This window comes from Macrobrachium rosenbergii, chromosome 1, assembly GCF_040412425.1.
Source record: "Macrobrachium rosenbergii isolate ZJJX-2024 chromosome 1, ASM4041242v1, whole genome shotgun sequence".
NCBI lineage: Eukaryota > Metazoa > Arthropoda > Malacostraca > Decapoda > Palaemonidae > Macrobrachium > Macrobrachium rosenbergii.
The window spans coordinates 46519358-46538348 of record NC_089741.1 but is presented as its reverse complement, the minus strand read 5'-3'; the positions used below and the strand labels follow the sequence as shown (position 1 = coordinate 46538348).

The 18991-nt window shown below is 36.3% G+C and overlaps 1 protein-coding gene across 4 annotated transcripts in view; it reads left to right on the top strand.

The window, feature by feature from the left end:
* LOC136832218 (uncharacterized) overlaps positions 1-18991 on the top strand; it is a 417668-nt gene that overhangs the window by 15157 nt on the left and 383520 nt on the right. Inside the window, exon 1 of one of the 4 annotated variants that reach the window (XM_067093090.1) lies at positions 12009-12129. The exons of 1 other annotated variant lie outside the window; for it this stretch is intronic. The gene's annotated coding sequence lies outside the window, so the exon portion shown is untranslated. Of the gene's footprint in view, positions 1-12008; positions 12130-18991 lie in introns of those variants that run through there. 2 more of the 4 variants (XM_067093168.1, XM_067093296.1) reach the window with 2 other exon arrangements.

The window sequence follows — 18991 nt, the reverse complement described above, 5'->3', positions numbered from 1 at the left end:
AAAGAGATCTCCTTGGGAAACAGTACCAGCAGTTGACCAATTTATAGTAGGATGTTGCCTGAAACTCGAGTGTAAATTATATCGTCGTATGTTGAAGCTTCTTCTCCTTTTTGCGCATGACTCTGTTCATATATTTTTATATCTAGCGTCATTTTTTCAAGGACGGCTTCCCTTCAGCAGCTTCCTTTGATGAAGGTCTTAGCCTGTTGATAGAATCTGATTAAGATCATTTTCTGTTAAGTTCCATTCCCTTTGATGTCATTCTATGTTGAGGGTTTTTCCCGTTTGATATTCCCCAGTGAAGGTTTTAACCATTTGATATCCCCAGTGAAGGTTTTAACCATTTGATATCCCCAGTGAAGGTTTCAACCATTTGATATCCCCCAGTGAAGGTTTTAACCATTTGATATCTCCCAGTGAAGGTTTTAACCATTTGATATCCCCAGTGAAGGTTTTAACCATTTGATATCCCCAGTGAAGGTTTTAACCATTTGATATCCCCAGTGAAGGTTTTAACCATTTGATATCCCCAGTGAAGGTTTTAACCATTTGATATCCCCAGTGAAGGTTTTAACCATTTGATATCCCCAGTGAAGGTTTTAACCATTTGATATCCCCAGTGAAGGTTTTAACCATTTGATATCCCCAGTGAAGGTTTTAACCATCTGATATTCCCAATGAAGGTTTTAACCATTTGATATCCCCAGTGAAGGTTTTAACCATTTGATATCCCCAGTGAAGGTTTTAACCATTTGATATCCCCAGTGAAGGTTTTAACCATTTGATATCCCCAGTGAAGGTTTTAACCATCTGATATTCCCAATGAAGGTTTTAACCATTTGATATCCCCAGTGAAGGTTTTAACCATTTGATATCCTCTAGTGAAGGTTTTCCCCTGTTTGATACCCTCTAGTAAAGTTTTTCCCTATTTGATATCCCCTAGTGAAGGCTTTAACCATTTGATGTCCTCTAGTGAAGGTTTTTCCCATTCGATATCCCCCAGTGAAGGTTCTAACCATTTGATATCCTCTAGTGAAGTTTTTCCCATCTGATATCCTCTAGTGAAGGTTTTCCCCCTTTGATATCCTCAAATGAAGGTTTTTTTCTCCTTTAATATCCTCTAGTGAAGGATTTTCAAGTTTGATATCCTCCGGTGAAGGATTTTCCCGTTTGATATCATCCTCTACCAAAGATAGAAAGTTTTCTCTTGACTTTATATCGTGATATCTCGAATCGTTTTCCTTTGGAGTTCATCCTCTGTTAAAGTCTACCCCTATTGATATAAACCTGTTAATGAGAATGTATTTCACTGGCCTCACCTGCAAAAGGTTATCTATGAATATAATTTTTCTATAAATGTATTTCACGCCAGTCAGTGCAGTTTCTTCCTTTATGCTTACTGATAACTCATCATGTCATTTTGAGGCTTACGTATATGCTTTTCTGTTACTGAGATGTATTCAGTTACGCAACAGCTTTATGTCGTATTACGTAAATAGCTTCATACAGATCGCTGCTGTCATGAATCCTCCAATTCGTCGTTATGGCGTTATGCCGTCAGAATACATCGGTCAGTTAATCAATTTGACATTAATTATGGACTGACGACAGGTCTTGGATAATGTGATCTATAGATAAGAGTTGAAATTGATCTTTATCTCGTCAGTTGACTTAGCGTTATGATATTGATATGTATATATACTACCTGCGTTGGTGCAAGTCATGTTAAGGAAAGTAAATATGAATCAAACAGGTATCTTCTGTGTTAGAGGCATTCAGATGGAGAACATTTCCTTCGTTTAATAATGATGAATAATGAACAAGATAAACCTTCATTTCCTTCACTACACACACACACACACACACACACGTATGTATTAATAAGGCTATAAAATATATTTTGCGAACATTAATGTCTAATACCAAAATATTTTGTGATGATATGCTGTGACAACAGCCCATTGTGAAGTAAACACTTAAAACTAAACATTATATTCATAGATAAACGTTAAAAATAAAAGGAGTTCACTATACATACACACACACACATTATATATATATATATATATATATATATATATATATATATATATATATATATATATGGATGTATATATTAATAACAATAGAAATAAGAAGTTATTGTTATTATTATTATTATTATTATTATTATTATTATTATTATTATTATTATTATTATAGTCTGATAATATTAGCATAGGAGTTCGCTTGAAAAGTAACGGGTCAGTGATTATAATAGATAAAGGTTAGCTTAATGGATGCGAGTTACTTTTTTTTTTCTCCTCCACGCGCTAATGACTTGCCATTACCAATTAAATTGAAGATTTTTTTTCTTAACGCATAATTGTCTGCTGTTCGTAATGCATCAACTTTTCATCTGGTATTTTTTATTGCATTTATGCTCCGAGTCCCTGGAAACTCTCTCTCTCTCTCTCTCTCTCTCTCTCTCTCTCTCTCTCTCTCTCTCAAGAATTACACCTCTCCATATCTCTTTCATTGTCTTATGCCGTTTCATATTAACCCAGCTCTCTCTCTCTCTCTCTCTCTCTCTCGTCCGCGATATTCTGGTTTATCAAGAATTGCATCTCCGTTTCTCCATATCTCTTTCATTGTTTTATGCCGTTTCATATTAACCCACCTCTCTCTCTCTCTCTCTCTCTCTCTCTCTCTCTCTCTCTCTCTCTCTCTCTCCGTCAATATTCTGGTTTATTAAGAATTGTATCTCAGTTTTTCCATATCTCTTTCATTGTTTTATGCGGTTTCATATTAACCCATCTCTCTCTCTCTCTCTCTCTCTCTCTCTCTCTCTCTCTCTCTCTCTCTCTCTCTTTCACCTATAGCGGGAGGTGGGAAAGGAGAGAAGGGGGAAAGGGGAGGGGGGAATTAATCCGGTCGTTTAATATGTTAATGGTCATGCGTAATTCGGCCTTTTGTGAGAGATTTATTTATTTATCGTCGCTTTTGTGATGACGCGTCACTCGCCTGTTGTCCGTACCGGTGCTTCCGATTTCATAGAGCCGTCTATTTCCTCTGTCAACAGAGTCTGTTTTCATCGTATTTCTGTCTCTGTCTACTTTTTATTTCAGTGTTGTCCTCTGTCAAGAGACTGTATTTTCTTCTCCTGTCTCTGTCTAATCATTTATGTCAGTGTTGTCCTCTGTCAACGGACTGTATTTTCTTCTTATTGTCTGTATCTGCTTATTTGTTTCTGCATATTTTTTTCTGTCCCTTCTCTGTAGTGTGTAAGTTTTCTTTCCATTTTTGTTGGTTGTTTAAAGGTTCAAAGGTCACCCATGAGAAGCAGTCAGAGTGCAGACTATTGCGCAGTCTGCTCATATCCTCCCCTTCACCCAGGTAGGACCTGGGGGAACCAGGCAGTGGCTGCTAGCTGCTAATCAGGTAGACCTATGGGAGCCCTCAGACGCACCATCCCTAACTTACAGGGATGGTAAGGTTGTGTTTGCCAGTGGAATTTGTCAAGCGATGAACAGGGGGTTTTTGAAGTTGGGGCTACCATACTTTGAAGTCCAGGCGAAACCAACTGAGCTTCCACACCTCTTTACATTTGTCATGCGGTGCACTGTAGGCACTATTTAAGGTTCTTTGCAGCGTGCCTTCGGCCCCTAGCTGCAACCCCTTTCGTTCCTTTTACTGTACCTCCTTTCATGTTCTCTTTCTTCCATCTTACTTTCCACCCTCTCCTAACAATTGATTCACAGTGCAATGCAAGGTTTTCCCCCTGTTACGCCTTTCAAACATTCTTACTGTCAATTTCCGTTGCATCGCTGAATAATCTCATAGGTACCAGTGCTTGGCCTTTGGCCTAAATTCTATATTCAGTTTAATTCAATTCTTTATATTTGTTACCATATTATTTTCGTAATTGTGCATCTGTGTATATGTCACATTTTGTTTTCATGTCTGTTCTTATGTGAATATGTCTGCAATATTAAGTACCCATTCTTGATAAATTTTGAGTTTTTTGTGAATATCTGTCAGTTTGTTTAACCGTCCGTCTGTTTCGTCTGCCGCTTGGGTTGACATTTTTCTGATCTTGTCTGTTTGCATGTGCATGCGTCTCTTTGTTTGGTTATTCCATGTCTTCGTTTCTTCATGTTTACCTGTTTATTAGATATTTATCTCTGTCCAGTTTAGCGTGCATCCTCCTTTCCTCTGATCTGCTTTCTCTGTCAGTCTCCCCTTGCCCGAGTGGGGCATAGATAAGTGCCTTTGTCCATGATGTATAATAATGTTTTTAATTACCTTAATGAATATATTTAATATATATATATATATATATATATATATATATATATATATATATTAATTAATCCAAATAATTAACTAAGGACCCCTTTGTTAATGACTTGGAAATAAAGTCGAAATCAGTAAGGACCTCCGGCCAGTCTCTTACTTTTTCTCCTGTGGTGATGTGTTGGATATACATACATGCATATATACATATATATATATATATATATATATATATATATATATATATATATGTATTTATCTATGGATGTATGTATCTTTATATATATATGTATAATGTATGTATGTATATATATCTTTATATATATATTTTTTGAAACGCTACTTTCTCTTATTAGAAGGGTTTAAAAACACCACTGGTCATTGTGCCATTCGTTATCTACGACTGAAACGTGGATTGGGAACTTCAGTGAAATTAACCGCTTCATGCTCCTCTACAGACGTCTCATCAGTACACGTCGAATTTCTCTTCGCACACGTGCACACTGTCCCGTTTACCTTTATTTTAGCTTGCCATCATGATCCATCATCTTCGCTTGGATCAGAAATTCTTCTAATGGGTCTTAGCAACTAAACTTTAATACCATTCATCGTCCAGACCCTTCTCATTACTTATGTTAGTTCTGTTGTAAGCTTTTTTTGTAAGTTCACGCGTGTCATGTGCAGCTTTTCCCATTTACGTTCAAACCTCTCAGGTATTATATATATATATATATATATATATATATATATATATATATATATATATATATATATATATATATATATATATATATTATATATCTCAATCACTAGATCCCCTTCTGAAGGTGAGTGGAAACTGGGACTTTGGATAAGTACTTTCGTGTAGTTAATTCTACATTTTCAAGTTCACACTGGATTTAGTGATATTCTCAAGCACGCGCTTCCTTTGTGCTGCATTGGATATATATATATATATATATATATATATATATATATATATATATATATATATATATATATATACATACATATACATATATATGTACATATATATGTATGTATAACTTTCAACTTACCTGGTAATATATATATAATATATATATATATATATATATATATATATATATATATATATATATATATATATATATATATATATATATATATATATATGTGTGTGTGTGTGTGTGTGTGTGTGTGTGTGTGTGTGTGTGTGTGTATCAATGTATATGTGTATAATTGGTTCTCCTGTTTCCCCGAAAGCGTGAAGTGAACCATGTAAATATCTATCATCAGAAAATAGGACTCATTAGACCGTTGATTATTGGGAAGGAACACCACTATATACCCTTTAAGGACTCAGAATGCAAGCCAAATTAATGTGCGTTTGAGATTAATACCCTGATGGACTGTCCTTAAGCCGGATTAAGCGGCCTTCAAAGGGATGGATGTAATCCCTCACGCGCTGTTTCTGTTGCTTGGTTAGTCTCAATGTTTCGTTTGAAGGTTCTCTGCGCCCAGGTAAAATGAGAAGGGTTGCTTCTTGTGGATACCTTCCTGCGCGACGCATTTTGTTTGTTGGGGGTAAACTGGGAGACCTGGGAGTGGGATTTATGGGCTTGTTAGTGGGAGACCGTATTTTGGCTAGAGGTGGTGGGGTGGGGTGTTGCCAGGAAGGGAGTGGGATTTACATGGACTTTAGGGGGAGTTTTGGTTAGAGGTGGTTGGGGTGGGTGTTGGGAAGGAGCAGGATTTATGGACTTGTTAGTAGGAGACCGTGTTTTGGTTACAGGTGGGGGTGTTGGGGAAGGGAGTGGGATTTATGGACTTGGTGGCGGGAGACCGTGTTTGGCTAGGAGTGGTGGGGGCTGGGTGTTGGGAAGGGAGTGGGATTTATGGACTTGTTATTGGGAGACTGTTTTTGGCTAGAGGTGGTGGGGTGGGGGTGTTGGGGAAGGGAGTGGGATTTATGGACTTGTTAGTGGGAGACCGTGTTTTGGCTAGAGGTGGTGGGGTGGGAGTGTTGGGAAGGGAGTGGGATTTATGGACTTGTTAGTGGGAGACCGTGTTTTGGCTAGAGGTGGTGGGGCCGGGGTTTTGGGGAAGGGAGTGGGATTTATGGACTTGTTGGGGAAGGGAGTGGGATTTATTGACTTGTTAGTGGGAGACCGTGTTTTGGCTAGAGGTGGTGGTGTGGGGGTGTTGGGGAATGGAGAGGGATTTATGGACTTGTTAGAGGGAATAACCAGGTAATATTTTTGTTTATGTTCCATTAATGGCTTTCTATGGGATAATCAGGTTAACAAAAATATTTTTTTATGTGATTCCAGTAATGCTTTTCGGTGCTACTATAGTATGCTATCTACCGAGCTATTCGCGACCTACCAAAAATTTGAATGCTATCTACCAAACAACTCATTTAAGGCCTATGGCAAATACTTCCTCAAACTATATACAAAACTATTTGTAATCCCCCAGGGCTAGTACTAAACACGGCGAAACAGTGGCCCACCTACACTGTTTCGCCGTGTTTAGTATTAGCCCCTCAGGAGTCAAATGTAGAAAATGGATGGTAGATATCATACTTTAGTAGCATCTGCCTTTCTGTAAATCTGTATTCATTTTAAGACCGATTTTATTCATTTTTATAGAGAAAATCAGTAGATCAAAATATTATTTTGGGATAAAATCTCTCCCTTCTTTTCTGTGTGCTATAAACGTTTGTCCTTGTAGGAGAGTAGTGCCGTCAGTGCACCTCACTGGGTGCACTGTAGGCATTACCCCAAAGTTCTTTACTGTCCACTCAGCTAGCTGCAACCCTATCGTTCTTTTACTGTACCTCCATTCATATTATCTTTCTTCCGTCTTGCTATCCACCCTCTCTAACAATTGTTTCAAAGTGCAGCAACGGTTTTCCTGTTACCCTTTCACCTACTCTCCAAATTCCTTAACAGAGCTGAATGACCTCATAGGTCCCAGTGCTTGGCCGTTGGCCTAAACTCTTCATTCTAACTATAAACATTGTAACAGCTTTTATTCATTTGAAAACATATGGTAGCAAAATTATTTCGGGTTTTATTACGGTTACATGCTTTTGTAGTTTTGTGGATTAAAAAAAAACAAAACGCTTTATAGCTAAATTTTTAAGTAATAAAAGTTTTGCGCATTATGCGCTTTTTTTTTTCATTGTATTTTGCACATTGTTCATGTCTACTTTATGTGTCTCTCCAATCATTGTATGTCTTACACTTCAGAAGATTCTCGATCTTCTATTTTTGTACGGCTAAAATAATAATAATTAAAAATGTGTTTATTATGTAAACATTCATTTTTTGTTAGTTAAAACTCGAATATTTTCAAGTTTTGCTGTTTATGTCAATTGTGACTGACGCTCCTCCTCTCTCTCTCTCTCTCTCTCTCTCTCTCTCTCTCTCTATATATATATATATATATATATATTATATATGTTTGAATATATATTATTATATATATGTATGTATATATGGATATACATATAAGCATAAGTCAATACCATTACACTCAAGACATGAAAGCCCCGACATCCACTACTCCTTAATTATCTGGAATATTTTTGAACTGGAATGACCGTCACGCCATGATGCTCCGGGTGGAATATGACGTGACTTCCAGGCCACCTGACGCCGAGTTCTAACTGAGCAATCTGATCCCCCTTGAGAGGATATGACGAAGGGGATTGGTGACAAAGTGAATAATTAATTAGAGTTCGGAAGTGAATTAGGTTTGGTTATGATCGTAGACTTTGATACCGAATTGTTTAATTTTTTTGCTTGGTAGTTCAGTCTGAATAGTTGGACTGATTTACTTTTGTGTAGAGGTGTTTTCTTTTGAAAGTTGAGAAGCCGGGTGTAGGTACCTGTATTGTTTTCCACTGAACAGGTTTGGGATGCTAGAATATGATCATGAACTACTTTATATATATATATTATATATATATATATATATATATATATATATATATATATATATATATATATATATATATATATAATATACACTATTATATATATAATTTACTATATATTTATATATGTATATATATATTTTATATGTATGTAAATATACTAATATATTATATATATATATATATATATATATATATATATATATATATATATATATACATATACATATCTATACACATATATATGTGTATATAAATATACTGTGTATATATACATCAATATATATAAATATACTGTATATATACATTTTATATATGTGTGTGTATGTGTGTTTACGCGTGTGTATTTTATAGGTCTATGCAGCCTACATTACAGAAAAATAATTATTCCCGATCCCCTTTGCCATAATAATGATTATGGTGCATAGTAAATCATTTGGAATTTAAAACTCAATATCTACTCTTTAGTAATTAACTAATGTATATATTTTAGCGAATCTATTGCATTACAATCATGAATAGTTGTATAGTCAACAGTTTTATATTGTAAAGACTGCTGGTTACTTACAATATAGCTTCTTTTTTTTCGGTAAATAGGACTTGGAGGTAATGAATGAACGAACATAGATTTTATTAATTTAATTTTAAGTGTTGGAGTCTAATTATGTTAGTATTATTATGTGTGTGTGTGTGTGTGTGTGTGTTCAATCAATCAATCATTTTCTGTTGCACCCACAGGGATGCATAGGGCCTCGAACTCACGCCACCACATTCTGCTCTGGGCTAACTCCTCAAGATCTTCCCAACACTCATCTCCTGCTTCCCGCCTCATTGTCCTCAACCACGTTTCCTTTGGCCTACCTCTACCACTTCTACCAAGGGCAACCCACCCTTGTGTATCTTGGTTTATTCCCTGTTTTCTGTACACATGGCCCAGCCACTTCCAGCGTGGGAACTTAACATACTCATCGACCGGTTGCACCGCCGTTACTTCTCTAATTCTGCTGTTTGGTATCCTATCCTTCCAATTCATTCTCAGTATTCTTCTGAGCGCCTTGTTTTCAAATGCTAAGACTTTATCGTCCGAAGTCACTGTACTGTACCATGACTCATGCCCATAAATCAAAATACTCTTAACCGTAACATTATAAATTTAATTTTTGTATGCACAAAAAAATTGCTAATATTCCAAATATTTTTAGGCATTCCCATAGCCTGATGAGCCTTTTTTAGTCTTTCCATAAATTCTGTTCTCAGAGAACCATCCATATCTAAATAAGTGCCTAAGTTTTAATTATTATTATTATTATTATTATTATTATTATTATTATTATTATTATTATTATTATTATTATTTATTCACCATACAATATGGCTGTCATTCGCAGGTAGATTTACGAATTCATTGTAAATCTTTAAACATTTACGTTTAGTATATAGTGAATACACGCGAGTATGTGGATACGAGCGTCTGCTGGGGTCAAGAAATAACGGCGTGGGGCTCACAACTTCATCCCCTAAAGATCTGGTGAGAGATCGGAAGGCTGAATCCTGCTGCCAAACGTCACTCAGGTTATATATGTGTATATATAATATATATATATATATATATATATATATATATATATATATATATATATATATATATATATATATATATATATATATATATATATATATATAATATATATATATTAATATAATATGTATATATATATATATATATATTTATCTTTTAACGTTCTTTTTCCCATTTGTATGGGGTAGCACGATGCCTTCTTTTGAGGACTTTGATTTGGCTTTGGGGTAGACTTTGTAGTCTCGATCAAGCTGCCCTGCCTGTCAGCGCTTAGACCCAGTAGCGTATGTACATGTACTGTACCAGTCACCAGCAACCCTTTCTCCCAGCAACGAGAGACGTTGCGCAGTTGGAGTTGACAGTCAGAGATGTGTGAGGTGTCTGTTATGTTTTTTTAGAGTTGTTGGAGTGGCTTTGTTTTGTGTGTATATATATACATCTTTATATATACATATATATACATACATACATACATACATATATATATATATATATATATATATATATATATATATATATATATATATAGGCATCCCGTGGATATTTTGTTATGCTGGGTATTCAAGGCAACACCGTATCACTCAGCGCATTCAACCCTGGCGGTTGTGACGTCAGACAACATTCATGCAGTCGATAAATCAATGAAAACATTGAACTTCAACCTCAGCAGCAGAGAAATGGGAAATGTGTTTTACAAAAGTAATTATTTATTTGTTCGTCTGTTGTATCGAGATACTCATCTCCCGATCTTATTGAAATTTGAGTATGCTATCAAGTGTGTCTACATGTATATTAGATAAAAAAAATAAAATTTACTTCATGATTAAAGAACTGAACATGATAGTATTGTATCCCAGTAAGCCATATGGTCGTATTTTTTTTACTCTGAAAGGTAGCAAATTTATGAACGGATATATTTTCTACCATGGTGTAAGAATTTAAGCTCTGCAAATAAGTATAAGTATTCACATAGCTGCCGTTAGCGCTCAGAATTTTTTTTATATTGTAAAGTAAAACAAAATAGGGGAAAAAGGAAATTGTTATCAGGCCATTGTTTGGAACTAAGTTGTGTCAGCAATTAATACAGACTTCTCTGTAAGGCAAATCATGGAAAGAGGTAAATATTTTAATTATATGAAGAAATCATGAGTGATTTTAGCTCACCTTAATCCCTTTCGATGATATATCAAACTGCTGATATGAGGTGCAGTTATGTTGAAACAACGAGCAACCATCCTTCTTAAGACGGGCAGTCGTGACATCCTTCGCCTCTTCTTTCCGTGGGACGAGACAGGATCGATTTCGGCGTGTTCCCTTACGCCCTTATTGCACCTGTTGACCTATGCAGAGAATTTAGACTCTGGTCTATGAACTTTTGTGGGTCGCAGTGGGAACGGAGGAGAGAGTGGAGAGCTGAACCACAACTTATGTGGCTGACCAGTGCTCTTTCAAAATACCGTATGGATATATGCCTCTATATCATAGTTATAAAAATTATGAATAACTAATTGACAAGGTAATCCTCACCCCCATTCCCCAGGTGGAGAAAATCATCAGCTCTTTTTTTCCCCCCTTTTTATTAGTTGCTTCGCAAAATTTCAAGTATTTTCATTTCATTTGTTTCCCGCTCCAACTGGACTGGATCGCCCGAACTCTCTCTCTCTCTCTCTCTCTCTCTCTCTCTCTCTCTCTCTCTCTCTCTCTCTCTCTCTCTTCAAGATTTTAAGAGAGAAACAACGTATTCAGTTAATGAGGCAATTAGACAGGCCAGTCTTTTTTTTTTTTTTTGGGAGGAAAGTTAACTTCGAACCAGTTTACAGAACTTAAAATAGTAAGATTACATCACCAGACACTGAAATGCAAACTGGAACAACGTTCGTTTTAATTTTGACCGCGGCCAGCAGCAAGCAAGCCGAAGTCTTTAAAAATTCACGGGCTTATCTCGTGTTTAAACTGGGGCCGCATTTGCAAGCAGCACCTTTCCATACCCTGGAAATCAAGTGTTTATATTGTATATATTCCACCTCTTGGCTTCTAACTCCGTTTTCTTTAAGCTCGTGCGTGTGTGTGTGTTTTCGGATTGGGTTAGAGGGCGGGGTGGCCCTTCACCCCTTTCCCCGGGGTGGGGATGGGTGGTAGGGGCTGATGTGGGGGATTAGGGGAGGATGGTGGGGGGGGGGTGGGGTAGGGCGAGCCCAAAGGAACGATGTCATCACTGGCATGAGAGACCTCCACCACCAGTGTTGCCTCGGCGGTAGTTGCATGTGGGTGCGTGAAGGTTTTCTCTCTGTCGTTAAGTGCAACGCCTGGCCCAGCACTACTCCTATCCCTGCATGTCACTTGTTTGTAGGTAAACTAACGTGGATTTTTTGCGTAGACAGGTGGCTTAGTTTGCATTACGCAGAGTCATTTCTGTTGTATGATGTTCTCATTTGACTAAATTAGTAATTGGGGAATGATGTCTTGAAGACTTATTTTAGCACGAAAATAGCCCCAAACCTCGCCCGATGTTTATCAATATCGCTCAAGGAATTCCACAGTATTGACGACCTGTTTGAACCGACAGTTAGGTTATTGAAATTGATTCTAAATACAACGGGCGGTGGTATTTTAATTACGTACTTTTTACCATGAACTGCATTAATAATTGATGATCGCTGACAAAACAGGTTAAAAAAACAATACCCAATTAGTCCCGACTGTCACGATGAGCACAGAGCGTTTTAATTAATGCTGTTTTGATGGGTCGCAGGATGGAAACAAAATATTTATGGGTATCGTGAGCTCTCTCTCTCTCTCTCTCTCTCTCTCTCTCTCTCTCTCTCTCTCTCTCTCTCTCTCTCTCTCTCTCTCTGCAACGGTTAGGTAATTTATAGTACATAAAACCTCATGTGTGGTTGCTTTCTTTTATGGCTTGTTTTTCAGCTGGTTCATGGTTTAGGCAGTTGACGAGAAGTATGTAGGCCTAAGGTTTGGTAAACAGTTTGTGCATTACTTATGTAGTGAGGCCCTGCGTGTATTTAGTTATTCGTTTATTTAGTTGTGTGGAAGCTGAACATGGGATACAGTGTGGCAGGTTTGTTGAGACATCTTTTACAAGTGGATTGTAGATATTGAATCGTATGAGAACAAAGAGTGCAAGTTTTTGAGATTGTTTGCCTGGTGAACGAAGAGTTAGAACTGTTGAATGGGTGAGAAATGTAGACATTACGACGATGTGGTACTAATGTTTTTAGGGGGTTTGGTCATGTCGAGAGATTGGAAGACGAGTGGTGGGGAATATGTAAAATTTGGAAGTTTTAGGAGGGAGTTCTAGGAAGCGCTAATTAGAAAATGGTGAATGGGTGAGAAATGTAGACATTACGACGATGTGGTACTAATGTTTTTAGGAGGTTTGGTCATGTCGAGAGATCGGAAGACGAGTGGTGGGGAATGTGTAAAATTTGGAAGTTTTAGCAAGGAGGAGGAGAAGGAGGAAGTGTTGATTAGAAAATGGGGAAGAGGCGTTGGAAAGGAAGGTCCTTGATATCCATGAGGCGAAAGTGGTTTTAGGATAGAGATGAGGGGCCCAAGTGATTTTTGGGGTGGGGTTCGTCGCGCCCCAGATGAGCCTTCTCTGTTGGACTTTGGAGACCGATTTTGCGGATTTGTTTTTCAGAGAGTGTTTCTTCCTGATGGAGAAGTTTAAGGAAGAAGAACTTAGCAGTGGCTTTCTCTCGTGCTTCTTTGGAGCCGTCTCATATTAAGTTACACACACTCACACACTCGTATACTATACAGTATATATTTATATATCTATTTATTATATAAACGTGTATATATGTATATATGGAGAGTGTATATAGAGAGATATAGAGGAGATTAATGGTTCAATCTTGTGGCAGTCCTACCTGCTCTTCGCTCAATATGCAATCAACTAATTCGGGCACTTAAGCCAGGCGGTATTTTCATCTCTCACGTTTGCCAGCACGCTCGTACCATTTCTCCCAGATGTGAATGGGTACCAGTGTCTGTTGGGGGTTAAGGAAAGAGGGTGATGGGCCAGTAACCGCACCCTTTAAAAGAGTTGCTGAAAATTCGGAAGCTGTTCCTTCACGTGTTATCCCCTGTGATTGAGGAACATATGGATAAAATCTCTCTCTCTCTCTCTCTCTCTCTCTCTCTCTCTCTCTCTCTCTCTCTCTCTCTCTCTCTCTCTATATATATATATATATATATGTATATCTACTCTATCTCACTCTCATAATATGAATGCATACTCTCTCTCCTCTCATAAGACATTACAATACAAACATATATATATATATATATATATATATATATATATATGTGTATGTGTGTGTGTGTGTGTGTGTGCGTGTACGTATGTATGTATGTATGTATTATTGTAATATGTGTCTTTATATGTGAGGAGAGAGAAAGAAGAAGAAAAAAGAAATGTCATTATATATATAGATAGATAGATACAGATATAAATACATATGTGAATATGTATAAAAAACGTAATGTATGTAATATGTACCCAGCTACGTGTGTATCTTTATAGACTGTTTTATGTAATTCTGCCCTTAATTGTGCTTTGTTAAACCGGAAGTTATTGCGTTGGCAAACATTTCCATTAAAACCGTCTATAAAAAAAAAAGGGAGCGAAAATTACCGTTGGTGTGATTGCAGTTTCAAGATTTCATTTTGTTTATTGTGGCGCCAAACTTGTTTTGCGAGTTAATAACCATAAAGGAAATTAGCTTCGCCCTCCGAACGCGATAATATTTCTGGCATTGACGTTTATGTTAAATTATGTAATTTTTTCTCTAGTGTAGTATTATACAATCTAATGGATACTAATACGTGCGTAACAATAACCTCCAGTTTGGCGAGTCTTGTGCATAACGTGACGGTATTTGAAAGTGTCGTGATGCTAGCTTTACAGTATATATATATATATATATATATATATATATATATATATATATATATATATATGTACACACCATATATACATATATGTATGTATAATATATATATATATATATATATATATATATATATATATATATATATATATATATACAATTTATCACATTGTACACATATATATATGTATTGTATATATATATATATGTATGTATATAAGCTATATATAATAATAATGCAAATTTATCACATTACCATGATTCATATATAAGCATTAAGCTCAAATGTCCTTTGAAATAATATGTTTTCCATAATATATTTTCTTAAGGAAGACTTTTAGTTGATAATAAGTTCGTCGTCTCGTGGGCTGGAACCACGGAAGACAAGAACTCAGGACTACAGTGAAGTGTTAATTTATACCACATGCTAGATATATTTATACTCACACACACACATATATAATATACTGTATCATTATATATAATTTTTATTAGTCATACATTCATGACTTCTTTTCTCTTCACAAATAATACTGTACTGTATTTGGAAATAACGAAGACAAACGTTATTCATTTTATGTGTAAAGTTATTCCCAAGGTATTGAGAATGCCATATTAAACGACAGTTGTGGCTAATGTATAGTACTTCATTTAGAACAATGTGGTTTATATCTTGGCCATTAACGAACCTTTTTCTTCTTTGAAACTAAGTGAAGCGAGACTGTGGTTTATATTTGTATTTTTTCGTTAATTTATGCCATACCGGCCTCATAGCAGCACTGGTCTTGCCTGTGACTGATGCTGATGATGTCGTGTTGAAATTTTAGAAGAAGAGGAAAAGAATCCCTAAGGAGATCTGCGCTTAGAATCTGATAGCATCACTTAGTCACGTTGGCTGAATAGGAGGCTTATCACGTCTCTTAAACTGCATGATTCTCCTTTAAGCGGATTCTTACGGCTTCGAATGGAAGAGGGGGAAGATGGTCTTTTTCATTCAGACATGTTTGTAGTTTGTTCCTTTCTTGGTTTTAATAAATTATATTGTTAAAGTGGTTTGTTGCTTCTGCTGAACTGTAATGAAAAGTCAGTTGCCTGGAGATGTCTCTACACTTTTTTAGTTTTCTTATAAGAAAACTATTCTATCGGCTTTGTCTGTCCGTCCTCGCTGCTCTGTTTGCCCTCCAGATCTTCAAAACTACAAAGGCTGAGAATGCAAAGTAGTATGTTGATCATCCACCTCAACCATGAAACATACTTGATTACACCCTAACCTCAGCAGTTTTTATGTTATTTAAGTTAAAGTTAAGCCATAATCGTGGATCTGGCAACGATATTGGCCGGCCACCACCGTGCATGGCTAAAGTTTCACGGGCCGTCTCCATACAGCACTATACCGAGACCACCGAAGATAGATCTATTTTCCGGTGGCCTTGTTTGTACGGTGTACAGAAAACTCGATTGCGCTGAAGAAACTTCGGTGAAGTTTTTACTTGTTTTAATTACACGTCAGAACATCACTGATAGCTTTGTTGATCTGATTCTCTTGTGAATTAATCAACTGATTAGTGGTAATAAATTGATTGTTCATTTTATTTGATCGATATACGTAAGCTACCAGTAAGGTGTGTTTGAATTTTAATTTGAAATACTGCCAATTTCTTATGTCGGTAATTGTGTTCCAAAAAAATTGTCAGTAGCATTTAGTTCAGTGTTTCAATGGCGGGCGGATTTTGATAGCTTCCTTATTTTATTCATACGGAAAATTCCTTGCATTACGTTAGCAAAATTTTTTTTTAAATTCCTAGCATTACGTTAGCAATTTTTTTTGTTCTGATAAATTATTAATAAATAACGCCATTACTTTTCTCTTACTGTATTGAATGCCAGTTTATTTTTCTTGTTTGATCGCAGTAGGAAAAAGCCATGTTCACTCAGGGATGCTTTGTTTCTTCAGATTTTATTGAATATTTAATGAGGCAATTAAAGCACAGGGGATATGTGTGACTGGGATTAAAAGTAATGTTTTTTTTCTTGTCCTTAAAAGTACTTCTTATGCATTGACATCTTACGATGATTTTCGATAAAGAAGCATTATGCTACATATTGCTGTTTGCCTTTGTCTTCCTTTTTAAGTCAAAATATCCAGAGTGTTTGTAAATTTCATGTAAATTTCATTGTATTATGTGTAACGATCAGGTTTTCTCGTCCTGTCAAGAATGATTTACCAAGAAGACTTCTTGAATGATGTGGACGGCTTCTGCAACATCTGTAATTTTGACTCGTTCCTTGGAATATATAGTTATAAAACCATTCAGTTAACACACTTTGTGTTAGCTGAGAAAAAAAAGAACAATAATTGCAAAATGGGCATTCAGATTTTAGAAACATTACTTCATTTCCGAATTCAGTGCTGAACTAAGCTTGGCAGTCGACTAGAGATCTAACATAAAGATATCGATTGATTTGTTTATTTGTTTATGCGAGCTGGCATGTCAACGGCAGCATGATGATCGAGTGTTTATTCCCACTGGAAAAAAATTATATATCAGAAAGGCTTCAACACACACACTAATTCAAATCTTGTTCGGTGGTTAGAATTTGTAATATGATTTCATCACTCCTAAGGTTCTCAGTTAGGCACACTCCAAAGGGAGTAAGTCGATTGGGCGTGGATGGGATATCATATTAATTAGTAAGCCTTTAGTTCAGTGTATAGTGATCTTGAGTTACACGCCCCTGACGTTCAAGGCGCTGGTTAGATTGAATACGATATCCGGAAACTTGAATTCAACTGGGCAGTGTTCATAGATCAGAGAAAAAGGAAGCCTCATATTTATAGGGATTTTGAATATGTAAATTTTGTTTTAGAATTCTAAGATGTTGAAGAATAAAAAGGGAATACAAAATTAAGAAAGCAAAGTAAGTAATAGGAAGTTACTTATTTAAATGAAAACAGTACCAGAAGGGTTTCATAGGCATGTGAAAATCAGCTCAGTAAAGAACGGTACATGTAGCAATAATTAATCTCCAGAGCCTAGTGGTTGACGAAGTGTGCGTTTTTGTCAGGACTTTTAATAGATTAGAAAACTTGTCTTCTCTAATGTTTTTCTTTAGCTTCCCCACATTATGATGAAGTTAAAGTAAAGCTAATCAAAAGGAATTAAAGTGACATCCAGGCTACATAATAGTTTCTGAATTTGATAGTAATGAAGAGTATTCCAGCCATCATTTATGTCTTGTTGTAGAAAAAAAATCTAATTTTTGTATAAAATCAGAAAGATTGACCGAGTAAAAAAAAAAAAAAAAAAAAAAATATATATATATATATATATATATATATATATATATATAACTATATATATATATATATATATAAATGGATTATAGTTAATGTGTGTGTGTGTGTTGGCATAACTCTTAAACATTGAGCAATTTCAACCAACTTGGTATACATATGACTTCCTCTTTGAAAAAGAATACTGTGGGGGTGGGTAAGACATCACTATCGCCAAAGGGCACCAAAGGGGGTGGGGGTGGAAAAGGTGTCCCTGAAACGGAGCTGGGTCTGCCTGTAGATTTAGTAACTAAATAACCTCTACGAATTTATCATACCTCATTTCGGTATTCATATGACTTACTATCTGGAAAAAATACTGTGGGGTAAGGCATCACTGGCACCAAAAAGGGTGGAGGTGGGAAGGGCTTCCCTGAAACGGGCCTGGTTCTGCCTGCAGACTTATTAACTGAATAAACTCTATGAGTTTATCGTACCTCATTCAGTACCACATTTACACTATCTGGAAGGAGTACTGAACAGGTATCATCAACAGGGGTGGGGGTGGGAAGGGGCGACATATAAAAATAACAGAGAGCAACAGATATTATTAGTGTCTAATTCATGAGTTTTCGGGTCGCCGACATGAATGGTGACATTCCCGATGCCTTATGTCCAAGTTCAGCCCCGATAGGGAAAAGGAAGGTGTGTCAAGAAAATATAAATAAAAATGTCCAGAAATGACTGGACATTAAGTGTTTAATCCATAGTTTTCGAGGTCGCTGGGATGATTAGTAACACTCGATGCCCTCTAAATCAAGTTCAGCCTTGATAGAATGTGGGGTGAGAAGTGGTGAAATATAAAATGTCAAAAAATTTTGGGCAATATAATTGGAAGCAACTATCTTAACATGAAAGGGAGAGAGTGAGAGGAGAGGGGGTGAGAGAGAGAGAAGAGAGGGTGTGTAAAGGGAGAAAAAAAGAGGGAAAGAGTGAGGGAGAGTTGGAGGGAGTAAGAGGGTGTT